General features: G+C 37.2%; 1 long non-coding RNA gene across 1 annotated transcript; it reads left to right on the top strand.

Annotated features, from left to right (window-relative positions):
* The first annotated feature begins 5396 nt into the window (after positions 1-5396).
* On the top strand, positions 5397-6535 carry LOC141633103 (uncharacterized). Its single transcript, XR_012537911.1, has 3 exons — positions 5397-5460; positions 5560-5601; positions 6486-6535. It is a non-coding gene; the product is annotated as an uncharacterized LOC141633103 (long non-coding RNA).
* Positions 6536-12924: the final 6389 nt, after the last annotated feature.

Below are 12924 nucleotides of genomic sequence, written 5' to 3'. Positions count from 1 at the left end.
ATTCTCTTTACTTAATCCGTTCTCTTAATCTCCTCTTAATCTCCTATCTAGATCGACTCCAGCCACCGTATCTAGCATTTCGCCTGCAAATCCCTCCTCCAATGATTAATATTATGCCGATTGTTGCGGTGGCGCAATTAGAAAATAGGTCGCGCTTGCTTATCAACAATTTGACATGTCTGAGATGCAAGATGTAATTTATGTCGACAACGGCTTAAGATCTGATTTTGTGGTTTATTGTCGACAAAGACTTAGGATAGCGTGCGCCGGGGAGTTCGCCGGTGTGGGAGCGGTCAACGAGGAGTTGAGGAGAGGATAAATGCAGGGGTAAGAGTACAAGGCCTTCAAACGTTCTTCTTTTCTTTAAATTTCATTCACCACAACTCAATTTGATTTAAACAAAGTTAGTGTATCTGATTCCTATATAAATGTATCTCAATTCAATTTCAATGTACCTAATAACTAATTTTGTGTATAAATGTTAGATACATTATAATTGTGGTGAGGTACATCAAAAGTTGGTGTAGATACATTAAAATAGATGTGAAACCATCATAAAGAGAGATTCGAGGTACAAGCGGCGGGGTCGTCGGAGTTTCCATCGGCAACGATATTAGTGAGATTGCGAGCTAGCCTTTTGTGATTGCGGAATCGATGATCTGCTTTCTCTGTGAAAAGTGACTGATAACCGTCGACGTGGTTGACTGCTCCGACGAGTTACGTTGACGGAGTTGACTACGCCGGTGGGTACGACGACGAAGGTAACAGTTGCCGGTCGGAGATGGGCAGGGTATAGCACGAATTCTGGAAAGAAGTTTGGGTTTAACTCTGAGTGAGTTGTTTAATGATTTAATCTAGGCCTTTGGATATTATTTAATCTAAGGGTGGATAGTCGTTCTCACCGAGTGTTCGTTCTCACGGATCTAATATATATATATATATATATATATATATATATATATATATATATATATATATATATATATATAGAGAGAGATAGAGAGAGACAGAGAGAGAGAGGAATCGGGAGCACATGAGTCCACCCTATCTTTTTGAGTCCGTGAGTCCATGATACAATATCACATGTTATATTAAACAATATCACAGCTTATACTACAAAAAAAATCATGATATTTTTTTGTAATACAATATCACACGTTATGCTAATCAATATCACATCTTACAATATCACACGTTATACTAAACAATATCACAGCTTGCAAAAAAATCAAAAAAAATCTTGATATTGTTTTGTAAACAATATCACACATTATGCTAAACAATATCACACGTTATACTAAACAATATCACAGCTTACACTAAAAAAAAAATCAAAAAAAAAATATTTCGTGATATTGTTTTGTAATACAATATCACACGTTATGCTAAACAATATCACAACTTACAATATCGCACGTTATACTAAACAATATCACAGCTTATACTAAAAAAAAAAAATTCAAAAAAAAAAAAAAAATTCGTGATATTGTTTTGTATAGTGCGTGATATTGTTTCTTGGACTCATGGACTCAAATATTTAGGTGGACTCACCGGATCCCACCTATATATATATATATATATATATATATGTATATATATATATATATATATATATACATATATATATACATATATATATATATATATATATATATATATATATATATATGTATATATATATATGTATATATATATATATATATATATATGTATATATATATATATGTATATATATATATACATATATATATATATACATATATATACATATACCTATATATACATATACATATATATACATATATATATATATACATATATATATATATATAGTAAAGATCAAGTAAGTCCCCTCCCTAAGTGTGAGTCCATAAGTCTTATTGTGAGCCTTTGGATCATGAAGATGGAGGGTTGAGATTAAACACCCAAAATGGTCATTAATAAGCTAATTCATCACTCTTTCTCTACCTATACTAATTAATTACTAACTCATCCTAATTAACTACTAATCTAATATATATATACTTTTCCAAACATTCATTTCTCTCTCATCTCCCATAATTTCACTCATTTTATCTCTCAAAAACCTCTCCACTCTCAAAAACCAAAAAATTTCAAAAGCTAAAAAATGAAAAAAAAAATGCCCCCCTCTTCCTCACATCCCACCTCACCGGCACCACCCACCCCCACGGCCACCACCATCCACCCCCACCACTCCACTACCCCGACCACCAGTACTCCCCCTTCAACCACCACTGCCCCACTAATTAACCCGACAACCCAACCTCTCCTCTCCACTTCAACCACCACCAGATTCTCTCCTCTCTCGGTCTCACCCACCACCACCTGCATCACCACCAACATAAACCCACCAGGCCACCGCCGACCACCCAACCACCCGACCATCCAACCACCACTGCCCCGCCTCACTCCTACCTCCCTGACGCCCCACTCCAGCCGCCACCTACAACAACCACACCAAAAACGCCATCATCTCACGGCCACCACTGCCAACCCGCACCATTCATGCCCACCACTGCCACTCCTCCTCTCTTCCTTTTTTTTCTTTTCTTTCTCCTTTATCAGATCTGTTTTTTTTTTTTCGAGGTTTATAGTTGGTTTTGTATTTTTTTGTGTGTTTATATTTAATTTAAATCGTTTTGTGTTCATATTTGATTTAAATCGTTTTGTGTTTATATTTGGTTTATATTTTGAGATCTAGTTTTGTGTTGGTTGTCTTCTCGCTAGTTTTAAATTTTTTTAAAAACTTTTTTGGAATCTCCTTTTATTGAAAGATTTTGAAATGTTGATTGTTATGAGGGACGTGTGTATCAGTTTATATGCAGTCTTCTATTTTTTTTTTAATTTTTTTTGAGATCTCCTTCTTCGAAGGATTTTGAGATCCGATCTTTTTTTTTTTTTTTTTTTTTTTTGTGTTTTGTTTTGTTTTTTCTGATTTGGTAGTTCATGTATGTTTTTCATTTTAGAGTTAAGTTGTGTTGGTGTTGTTGTGACTTGTGATAGAGGAAATTTGAGTTTGTTTTAAAAAAAAAAACAAATGAAAAAGTTAAGTTTCTCTTTATTTGTTGATTTTTATCTTCTAGTACACTTATCTTTATCTTTATCTATATTAAAGTTACACGTTCCACTATTAAAGTTATATTTTTCTCTATTAAAGTTTCACTTATTAAAATTGTAGTTATCTCTATTAAAGTTAAAGTTACACTTATTTCTATTAAAATTACACTTTTTTCTATTAAAATTACACATTTCTCTATTAAAATTACACTTATTTCTATTAAAATTACACTTTTTTCTATTAAAATTACACATTTCTCTATTAAAATTACACTTGTCTCTTCTAAAGTTAAAGTTACAGCTACTTCTTTTAAAATTACACTTTTTTCTATTAAAATTACACATTTCTCTCTTTTTTTTTTTTTGATGACGAGGGGGTTGAGTCCCCCCCGGGCCCATGCATTCCTGCACCACCACATGGACCATGTAAGCCACCCCTTCTGGGGCTGCAGTGGCCAAGTGATCATCGCCCCAGCTGGTATTCGAACCTGGGACCTCTCAACTCCTGCATTTCTACAAGCTTCAAGGTTTAACCCAGCTACCACTGGACTAACACCACTTGGTTACATTTCTCTATTAAAATTACACTTATCTCTATTAAAGTTTAAGTTACAGTTATTTCTATTAGAATTACACTTATTTCTATTAAAATTACATACTCCCTTCGTCTCGATCATTTGTTATCTATTGTATTTAGCACAAAGAATAAGGAAATGCAAGTGGGTGTCTAACAAAGTAATATAATATTATTATTTCATCCACTTGCACCCTACCTTTTACATATAAAGTTTACCAAAAATAGAAATAGATAAAAATTCACTGATACACCCCAAAATGGAAATAGACAACAAATGACCGGGATGGAGGGAGTATTTCTCTATTAAAATTACAGCTATCTCTATTAAAGTTACATTTTTCTCTACTAAAGTTACACTTATATCTATTAAAGTTACACTCTCAAGGACTACCATTATACTCTCAATGGACTCATGTTACATGTTTAATATGGACTAAAGTTACACTCTCAATGGACTGAAATTACACTGTAATGGACAAAAGTTACACTTTTAATATGGACTAAAGATACACTCTCAATGGACTAAAAATACACTTTAATGGACTAAAAATACACTTTAATGGACTAAAATTACACTTTAATGGACTAAAATTACACTTTTAAAAGACTGAAATTATACTTATAAGTCACTCAATTTACAATGAGTTGTGTTAAAATTGGAAAAATTCAAAACAATATTTGTCGTAAAAATTGAGTTACACTCGTAAAACGCAAAATATATTGTAAACTTGCTTCAAATTTTCAAATTTCAAAATAAAATCCGTCAAACCGCTTTTTTTTTGTTAAAGTTACACTTTTTTTCGTTGAAATTACACTTTTAAAACAGTGAAAGTATCGTAACATTTGTATAAAGTTTCAGTCAAAAAAAAATTATGCTCAAAATTTTTGTGTGTGTGTATAATAATCCATTAGTGAATGTAAAATTAAATCTAGAGAGAGAAAGTGGATTAATTAGTGTATAAGAATCTAATTAGTGTTAAGAATATTTTTTGCCTTTCAATCTCAACCATCCTTAGTGGGATATCTAAGGGATGTAGAGAGGACTTATGGACTCAAATAGTTAGGTAGACTTATAAGAACTTGACTCTCTCTCTCTCTTTATATATATATATATATATATATATATATATATATATATATATATATATATAGAGAAGAGATCAACTAAGGTCCTTTTATATAATAAGTCCATAAGTTCTAATGTGGACGGTTGGATCAATCAAACCAATGGCCAAGATTCAATAAATCAAACCCCACTAAACCCCATTAAACTAATATTTTTGATTTACCTCTCTCCTCTTACCCACTAACCCATGCATGCTACACTGTTTGTCCATCAGTCCATGATCATTTCCCTCCTCATTTTCTAGACAATTCAAAACAACTTGCGGGTATTTGTGTTTTCCCTCTATTTCCTGTCATTTCGTCTTCCTTTTCTTTCTTCACAATTCTGATAACTCCATTTTCATCATTACCAATTAAGTCCATCCCAACAAACGCCATTTTCATCACAACAAATTAATACCAAGTCGCGTGCAAACTCGCCTGTCTCCATTTTTTTATAAGGTATTTTCTCCATTCCTTATTTAGTGATATGAGTTTGTTTTTTGTTAATTATTGCCTTTGTTAAACTATCATAAAAAGAGTTCCATCGATTTTTCAATCTGCAATTATGGGTTTGCTGATGTTTATTTGTTCAATTGTTAATTATGGTTGTGCAGAACAAATTCGAGGTCATTTGATAATTAACAATGGTTTTTGCCAAGAAAAATGCCAAGAAATCTTCCAAGAAATCTGAATTGAAGGTAAAAAATCTCGTCTTGTTGGTATAACTCTTATAGAATGATTTGTAACTTCAATTAAATATCTGTATAACTCTAATCCCAATTGTTGGTCATCTACAGATGGATGTTGTAGAAAGTATTGACACGGGAGTTGATATCCAGGTTAAAAGTTTTGATTTTGATTTATACGTTACTAGATGTCTAACTCTGCTTACTAGATGTATAACTCTAGTACTCAATATGTATAACTCTGGTTCCTAGATGTATAACTCTGGTTCCTAGATGTCAAACTCTAATTGTTATATGTATGACTATACTTCTAATTAGTTTCCATACATAGAGTTATACAATATAGGCCTACAGTTATACAATTTATACCTGGAGTTATAAATTCTATGCTTACAGTTATACATTTTATGGCCAGAGTTATACATTTTATGACTAGAGTTATACATTATATGACTAGAGTTATACATTATATGCCTAGAGTTATACAGTCTGTGTCAAGAGTTATACATTGTATGATTAGAGTTATACAGACTGTGTATAGAGTTAGACATTCTATGACTACAGTTATACATTACATGGCCAGAGTTTTACTTTCTATTGCTAGAGTTATACATTCTATGACTAGAGTTATACATTATATGCCTAGAGTTATACATTATATGCCTAGAGTTATACAGTCTGTGTCAAGAGTTATACATTGTATGATCAGAGTTATACAGACTGTGTATAGAGTTAGACATTATATGCCTAGAGTTATACATTCTACATTGTATGACTAGAGTTATACATTCTGGAACTACAGTAATACACTCTACAATGTATAACTCTAGGCATATAATGTATAACTCTTAGCATATACAGACTGTGTTTGGAGTTATACATTATATCCATAGAGTTATACATTACATGGCCACAGTTATACTTTCTATTGCTAGAGTTATACATTTTAATAATAGAGTTATACATTAATGGCTGGAGTTACACATATAATTTTACACATTATATAATCTGAATCCCTTTTTATTTGTCAGCTACAGATGGATGATGCACCAAGTACTGAGAAGGGAGCTGATTCCCAGGTTCAAAGTTTTAGCTTTTTATAACTGTTGCCATTTGTTGTATAACTCTGATTACATTTTGAATAACTTTTGCTGTCAGAATGTATAACTCTTGATATATTCTGATTAACTCTACTATCAGAATGTATAACTTCACTTATATTTTGTATAACTCTATTATCAGAATGTATAACCCTGACTATCTATTGTATTACTTTAATTCACAGTATGTGTATTTCTTTGTTCCAAATATCTATAATTGCAACTACGATCGTATAATTTTTCGTGTTGTCTTTGCTTTTCCCAGATAGTTGAGGCCAAGCCAAGGGTAAAGAGGGTGCATGAAGTCTCGGTTTCGTGTCGACCCCAAAGACTTGTTTCTCTCATTGAAAAGCTTAATGAGGATCGGTGTCCATTTGTTAAGAAAATTGGGTTTGGTGGCCTTTTGGAGCTCAAGATTAGGAGCTTCCCACTTGCACACGTTCACTGTTCTTGGAATCCTTTCTCGACAACTCATATGTGTTCAGGGCTTCGCGGAAGAAGGAGTTTATGATCAGTAAGCATGACGTGCATGACTGTTTCTTGTTACCTTTCGGACCTAACCCTCTCCCTTTGGTGCCTGTGAGCACGCAGAAGGGGTCCACCGACCCCGAGAATAAGGAGCTGAAGGACAAATGGCGGGAAGCGTACGGGGTGGCCAAAGGGAATAGTGCAATACCCTTAGGGAAAGTTCACAAGCAACTTCAAGAGTACGAGGAGGCGGACGATCAATTTTGCCGGCTATTTGTCTTGTTCTGCATGTCTTCATTCCTCGCACCCACCCCAAACAGCGGGATAGATTGGAAGCTGTTAAGGGCTGTAGAAGATCCTAAAGCCATCCCGCATTTTGACTGGTGCTCTTATATTTTGGATTCGACGGTGAAAGCGGGGTCAGACTGCAAAAGGGGGGTAACAATGTTGAATGGGTGTATCCCCTTCCTCATGATAAGCTACTTTCAGCGATATGATTACAGGGGTAAGCCTTGTAATAGTGATCTTCCTTTGATTAAACATTGGGATGAAGCTTCGCTTGTAGAGAGGGTAAAATTTGAGGTGGGTCAAGGGGGATTGGGTACTTTAACCTTGTCTAAGACCAGGTACCCGAGGTGCCTTCAAGACCCCTCTTATGGAAGGAGTGTGGACAGTAGCAGCCTCAGCGACCCGCGTGAACCCAAACTACTGTTGCTAACAGCCCCCCAACCCCCTCAACCCCCTCAACCCTGCCCAACTTCTGAGAAGAAGTTCATTCAGATAGAACTACCAGCAGGGGTCGAGGATGACCAGGAATTGAAAGCTAGGGCTGTCGATGTAAGTGCAAACCCTTATATATTTCTGCAGATGGATTCTGTTTCAGCTGAACGTACTCATATATTATAATATAACTAACTTACTGTACTTCTTGGATGCAGGGTACTCACGAGCTTTATCTGCAAATGCAAAGGAACGCTATTGTGTTCTATTCATGGTACGCAGATGCAACCGCACGGATCAAAGCTGTAACTAGTGATCCGACGGGCCTAAATGCTAGTCAGGCCTCTCAAGAATTCTTTGAGGGTGAAAAGATTCAAAAGTACGTCGCTGAAGGTGAGCAGTTGCGAGAAAGGTGAAGGTTTCGTGGGTAACGCCCTGCATTTGGAGAGGTAGTTACTGAGCCTCCCAATAAAACTGTCGGAATCGATGCATCTACGCGTCAAATCAGTGAAGTTCTTGAGAGTCTCGGCAATGATGGGGGTGGATGGGGTGGTAACCCCCGCGTTGAGCCGCGTCGAGAGTCCGTCATAGGCGACACGCCAACGAAATCGATTGCAGTTTCATGGTCAAAGATTATGGAGGAAGTGGGAGGTGATACAGTGGTTTCTAAGCCATTGTCACCTGCTAGCCCAGGGTTAGAGGATCAGGTTGTGTGCACCCCCGCCCCAACTGTCAGAGAACTGCTGTTGGGGGCGAATTACTCCGAGGCGGAGATTGAGGAAAGTATCGGACCGTCAAAGGACGATGAGGCTCGCCTCTGGACAGGTGATGAGGGGCATGAGCACGTTCATGGGGACGGATTGAATGAAAATGCTGAAAATGTTGGAAGATCGCGGACACCGACCATGAAAGAGCAAAGCAGACATTGTAGGCCAAGGCGACGGACGGTCGAGAATCTTTGAATCTCGGCCCGTGGTAGGTGATGCGGTGCATGAGCAAGTCCATGGGGAGGGATTGCCAGAAAATGTTGAACGATTGTTAGACAATCAACCGTCAGATATGGCGATTGAAAAATCTACGGTCCCAGGTGGGTTTGGACACACAAGAATTGATGGACTGTCTGTTTTCTCTTCTTTGAAATGAAGGAAGCTGCACGTGGAAATCAAACGGACGGGAGTGGTCCTGGTGGCGAGGTAAGTTTGTTAATTTGCGACAAATACTTTTTATACAATCGTTTTTTTTTTTGTTTATTGGTCGTGTATAACTCTAAGTTGATCAAGTATAACCTTGTTGAAACTTATGTTCAAGCCTTCTAATCGTAGTGCCACCGCAACGGTTGGTTGGTACAACTCTTAACCAAGATATGACTACGATTATACAAAGATATGACTAGAGTTATACAATATATGCATTGAGTTATACATTAGATAGCTGGAGGTATATCTAGAGTTATACAGTATAGTTATACATTATAGTGTATACGATTATACATTTTCCGGTCGAGTTATACATTCTATGCTTACGATTATACATTTTATGGCCGAGTTATACGTTTGGTGTTTAATTTTGTTATTTTTCATTCATGCCCTTTGTTAACCAAGTATATGACTACGATTATACAAAGATATGGCTAGAGTTATACAATATATGCTTTGAGTTATACATTAGATAGCTGGAGGTATATCTAGAGTTATACAAATATAGTTATACATTATAGTGTATACGGTTATACATTTTATGGCCAGAGTTATACATTCTATGCTTACAGTTATACATTATATGGCCATAGTTATACATTATAGTGTATACAGTTATACATTTAATGGCCAGAGTTATACATTCTATGCTTACAGTTATACATTTTATGGCCAGAGTTATACGTTTGGTGTTTAATTTTGTTTATTTTTCATTCAGGACACTGTTAAGAAGGATGTAATTGAGAATGTTGAACAACATTCTAACAATGGGGGTGGGAACGTAGATGTTGTCGGCCGTGTGGAGATCACCCCGGGGAATCCTTCAACGGAATGTACTGGAAATGAAATCCCTCTGACTTTCATGAGCACGGAAGATGTGAATGCGGCATTTGCCGGGGTTGAGGAGCGAACGATTGGTGCTGCCAAAGAAGGTTTGGTAGTTGAAATTAGAGATGCTAGGGTTGAGCCTGTTGCGCCACTCCCACCCCTATTTATGTGCCGCGATGTGACATGATCCACCATCCGTTCTTCGCATTCAACTGCCCCCTTCCGTGTATGGACATTGTACCGAGAACCTAGGGTGTTCTCGGGATTGCGGGTCACCCGATCCCGACCAAAGACGTATGCTCACAAAGATGGTTGCGATTTAACAAGGAACGTTTCGGGGACGGTGTTCGGGGTGAGGAAGGATGTAATGGATTATGTCTTTGATGAATTCCACGACCACAAAAAATCGTAAGTAAAAGAGAAGTTTTACCTATATTTCAATACGACAGTCAAACAGGCCATGAATGCATTCCCTTGCTGCGTGTCTCAATTTTGCTAATCCTTTGTAGGGAACAATTGGTCACATATCCCTGTCCAAACTGCATAACGCGTATTGATCTCCAGTCGTTGATGCCCGGGAATCAGATTCTGGGAAATGTTATCGACTGCTGGTCTGTACTACTCAATCAGCTTACGCACGCGAACACCGCAGCTGTGTCAAGTTCGCGCTGTTTCTTTGGCCTAGCTCACGCTGTAAGTGTGCTCGAACTCCGCAAGTTATTTTGTGACAAACTGTACGTAACTTATGATACAAGCTGCCAACCCCCGTCTATCATTTTTATAGGCCCTAGCAATTGAAATTTGGCAAGGTAGGAAGAAAAACTTGGTTGTTGATCATTCTGAAGGCTTTTGTTACTCGTGGGACATGTGGCAAGAGTCGTGTCCTAGTCCATTCCAACTGGACTCCGATATGGTGAGCTCAGATATCAATATAGAGACATTTACATACTGGAATTATTCATTATTTTCGTAGAGTTTAACAGTATATGCTTAGAGTTGTACAATATATGCTTTAGAGTTAGGCATGGAGTTTTACCTAGAGTAATACCTGGAGTTATACACTACACTGTATATGCTTACAGTTATAGATTTTATGGCTAGAGTTATACATCCTTTGGCAAGAGCTATACAGTATATAACTTTAGCTTTCAGAATTATACATAATGTACAATGCAAGAATATCTTTGTATAACTCTGGGATTTGAATGTACAACTCTACACATATAATGTACAACTCTGGGCACAGACTGTATAACTCCAACTACGCACAATATGTATGCCTCTAATCTGCTAATTATGTTTCAAAACTTTTAGATTTTTGGTGCATGTTTGTAGGTTTTCGTCCCGGTAAGCACTGGCGATAAAGATCATTACTCTTGCATTTGCATAAATTTCCTCTCTCAGCAGATCGAGTATCTTGATAACCGTTCTTACGAGGACGATCTTCTGAAATTACCATACGGAGGGATTGCGCGTATTACTGTAAGACTAATAAAACTGGTGACTAGATTAATTATCAGCTCCATTTGTTTTGTTCTTACGTCTTCCCCTTTTAAACGCCTTGCCTAACTTCCCGCCGGTGATGCAATGGGAAAGTATATGGCCTACAAAGGGCTCGACAAAGGCAAGAAAGTTGAAGGGTTCCCTTTTGTCAACATTAAATTCAAGCGGCGGGGAGCGGGACATACCGCCAATGACCGTGGTCCGTACGTCATGGTTCATATGTTCTTTGCCGTGGAGAGCCATTCGATTGTACCCTAGGGACTGAGGAAAGCAATGACCTCATGCGAGCGGAAATTGCTGCAACCCTTGTCCTCAGTGACATTAACGAGGACAGGGAAGATGTGTTATCCAGGGTAACAGCTTTTAAGGAGCTTAAAGACCGTGAATTGGAGGAGGCGCGTGATAAAAAGAGGACAGCCGGCAACACAAGTGCAAGGAAGAGAGGTGTTGGAAACGCCGGAGAGAACAGTTCTGCTAAACGACCTTGCTCTAAGGTCAGTTCAACCTTCCAGACTCCACCTTCCAAAGTAGCCCTGGGACGGACGCCGTCCAGTCGGGCCCTGTCAGCTGTTAATAGCCGCTCGCGGGGTAAGGGCGATGGCCTTGGTTGCACTAAATATTGCGGGGAACCAGACGCCAACCTTAGCGTGGTCGCCAAGATGCTGAAGATGAACAAGGCATTAACTAGGGATATCCCGGTGTATCGCAAAGAAGTGGCTGATTACGTTTTCCTTGATGACTACAAATATCCAAATGAGTAAGCTGTCTAAAATCCTAATGTTTTATCATATTAAGCTATAACAATAAAGACACATTTCCATACTAGAATTCTACCTTTTTTTGTATAACTCTGGTTCCTAGATGTATAACTCTGGTTCCTAGATGTATAACTCTGGTTCCTAGATGTCAAACTCTAATTGTTATATGTATGACTATACTTCTAATTTGTTTCCATACATAGAGTTATACAATATATGCCTACAGTTATACAATTTATACCTGGAGTTATTCATTATACATTCTATGCGGTCAGTTATACATTTTATGGCCAGAGTTATACATTCTATGACTAGAGTTATACATTACATGGCCAGAGTTATACTTTCTATTGCTAGAGTTATACATTTTTTTGCGTACAGTTATACATAATATGCTCAGAGTTGTACAATTTATAATTTGGAGTTATACGTTTCATCACTGAACTTATGCAGCCATTTTAATAGCAGATTACTTTCCCATTTAGTATACGTCGTAGTTCGATTAAAACCTGTCCGCACTCACAAAGTGAACCACTTGTGAGTTACGGCCGGCACGGAACAATTAATAGGTTGCAAATGTTGTCAATGCTCCCTGAGACGCCAATGGATGAAAAAGTTATTGAGTGTTGGTCCTTGTTGCTTAATCGTTTGGAGGCAGAGGATTGCGCGATGTTTCGTTCGTCTTTCTTCGGTATCCGTCATATGGTATGGTCCTAATCAATCCTTTACTATGTTATAAGAGTTGCACATACCCTCTTTAAAACTTTCACAGTGGTAAGTAAGTATAAAGTTATACATACCCTCCCTGGAGTTCAACATTTTGTTTTGAGAAGTTATTAACAACCAAAGATATACTTAGGCATTCTTCATTTTTTGTAAGAGTTCTTTGTGAAACTCCAATGC

The sequence above is a fragment of the Silene latifolia genome, chromosome Y, assembly GCF_048544455.1.
Source record: "Silene latifolia isolate original U9 population chromosome Y, ASM4854445v1, whole genome shotgun sequence".
Classification (NCBI taxonomy): domain Eukaryota; kingdom Viridiplantae; phylum Streptophyta; class Magnoliopsida; order Caryophyllales; family Caryophyllaceae; genus Silene; species Silene latifolia.
This window is presented reverse-complemented; position numbering and strand designations above follow the sequence as displayed.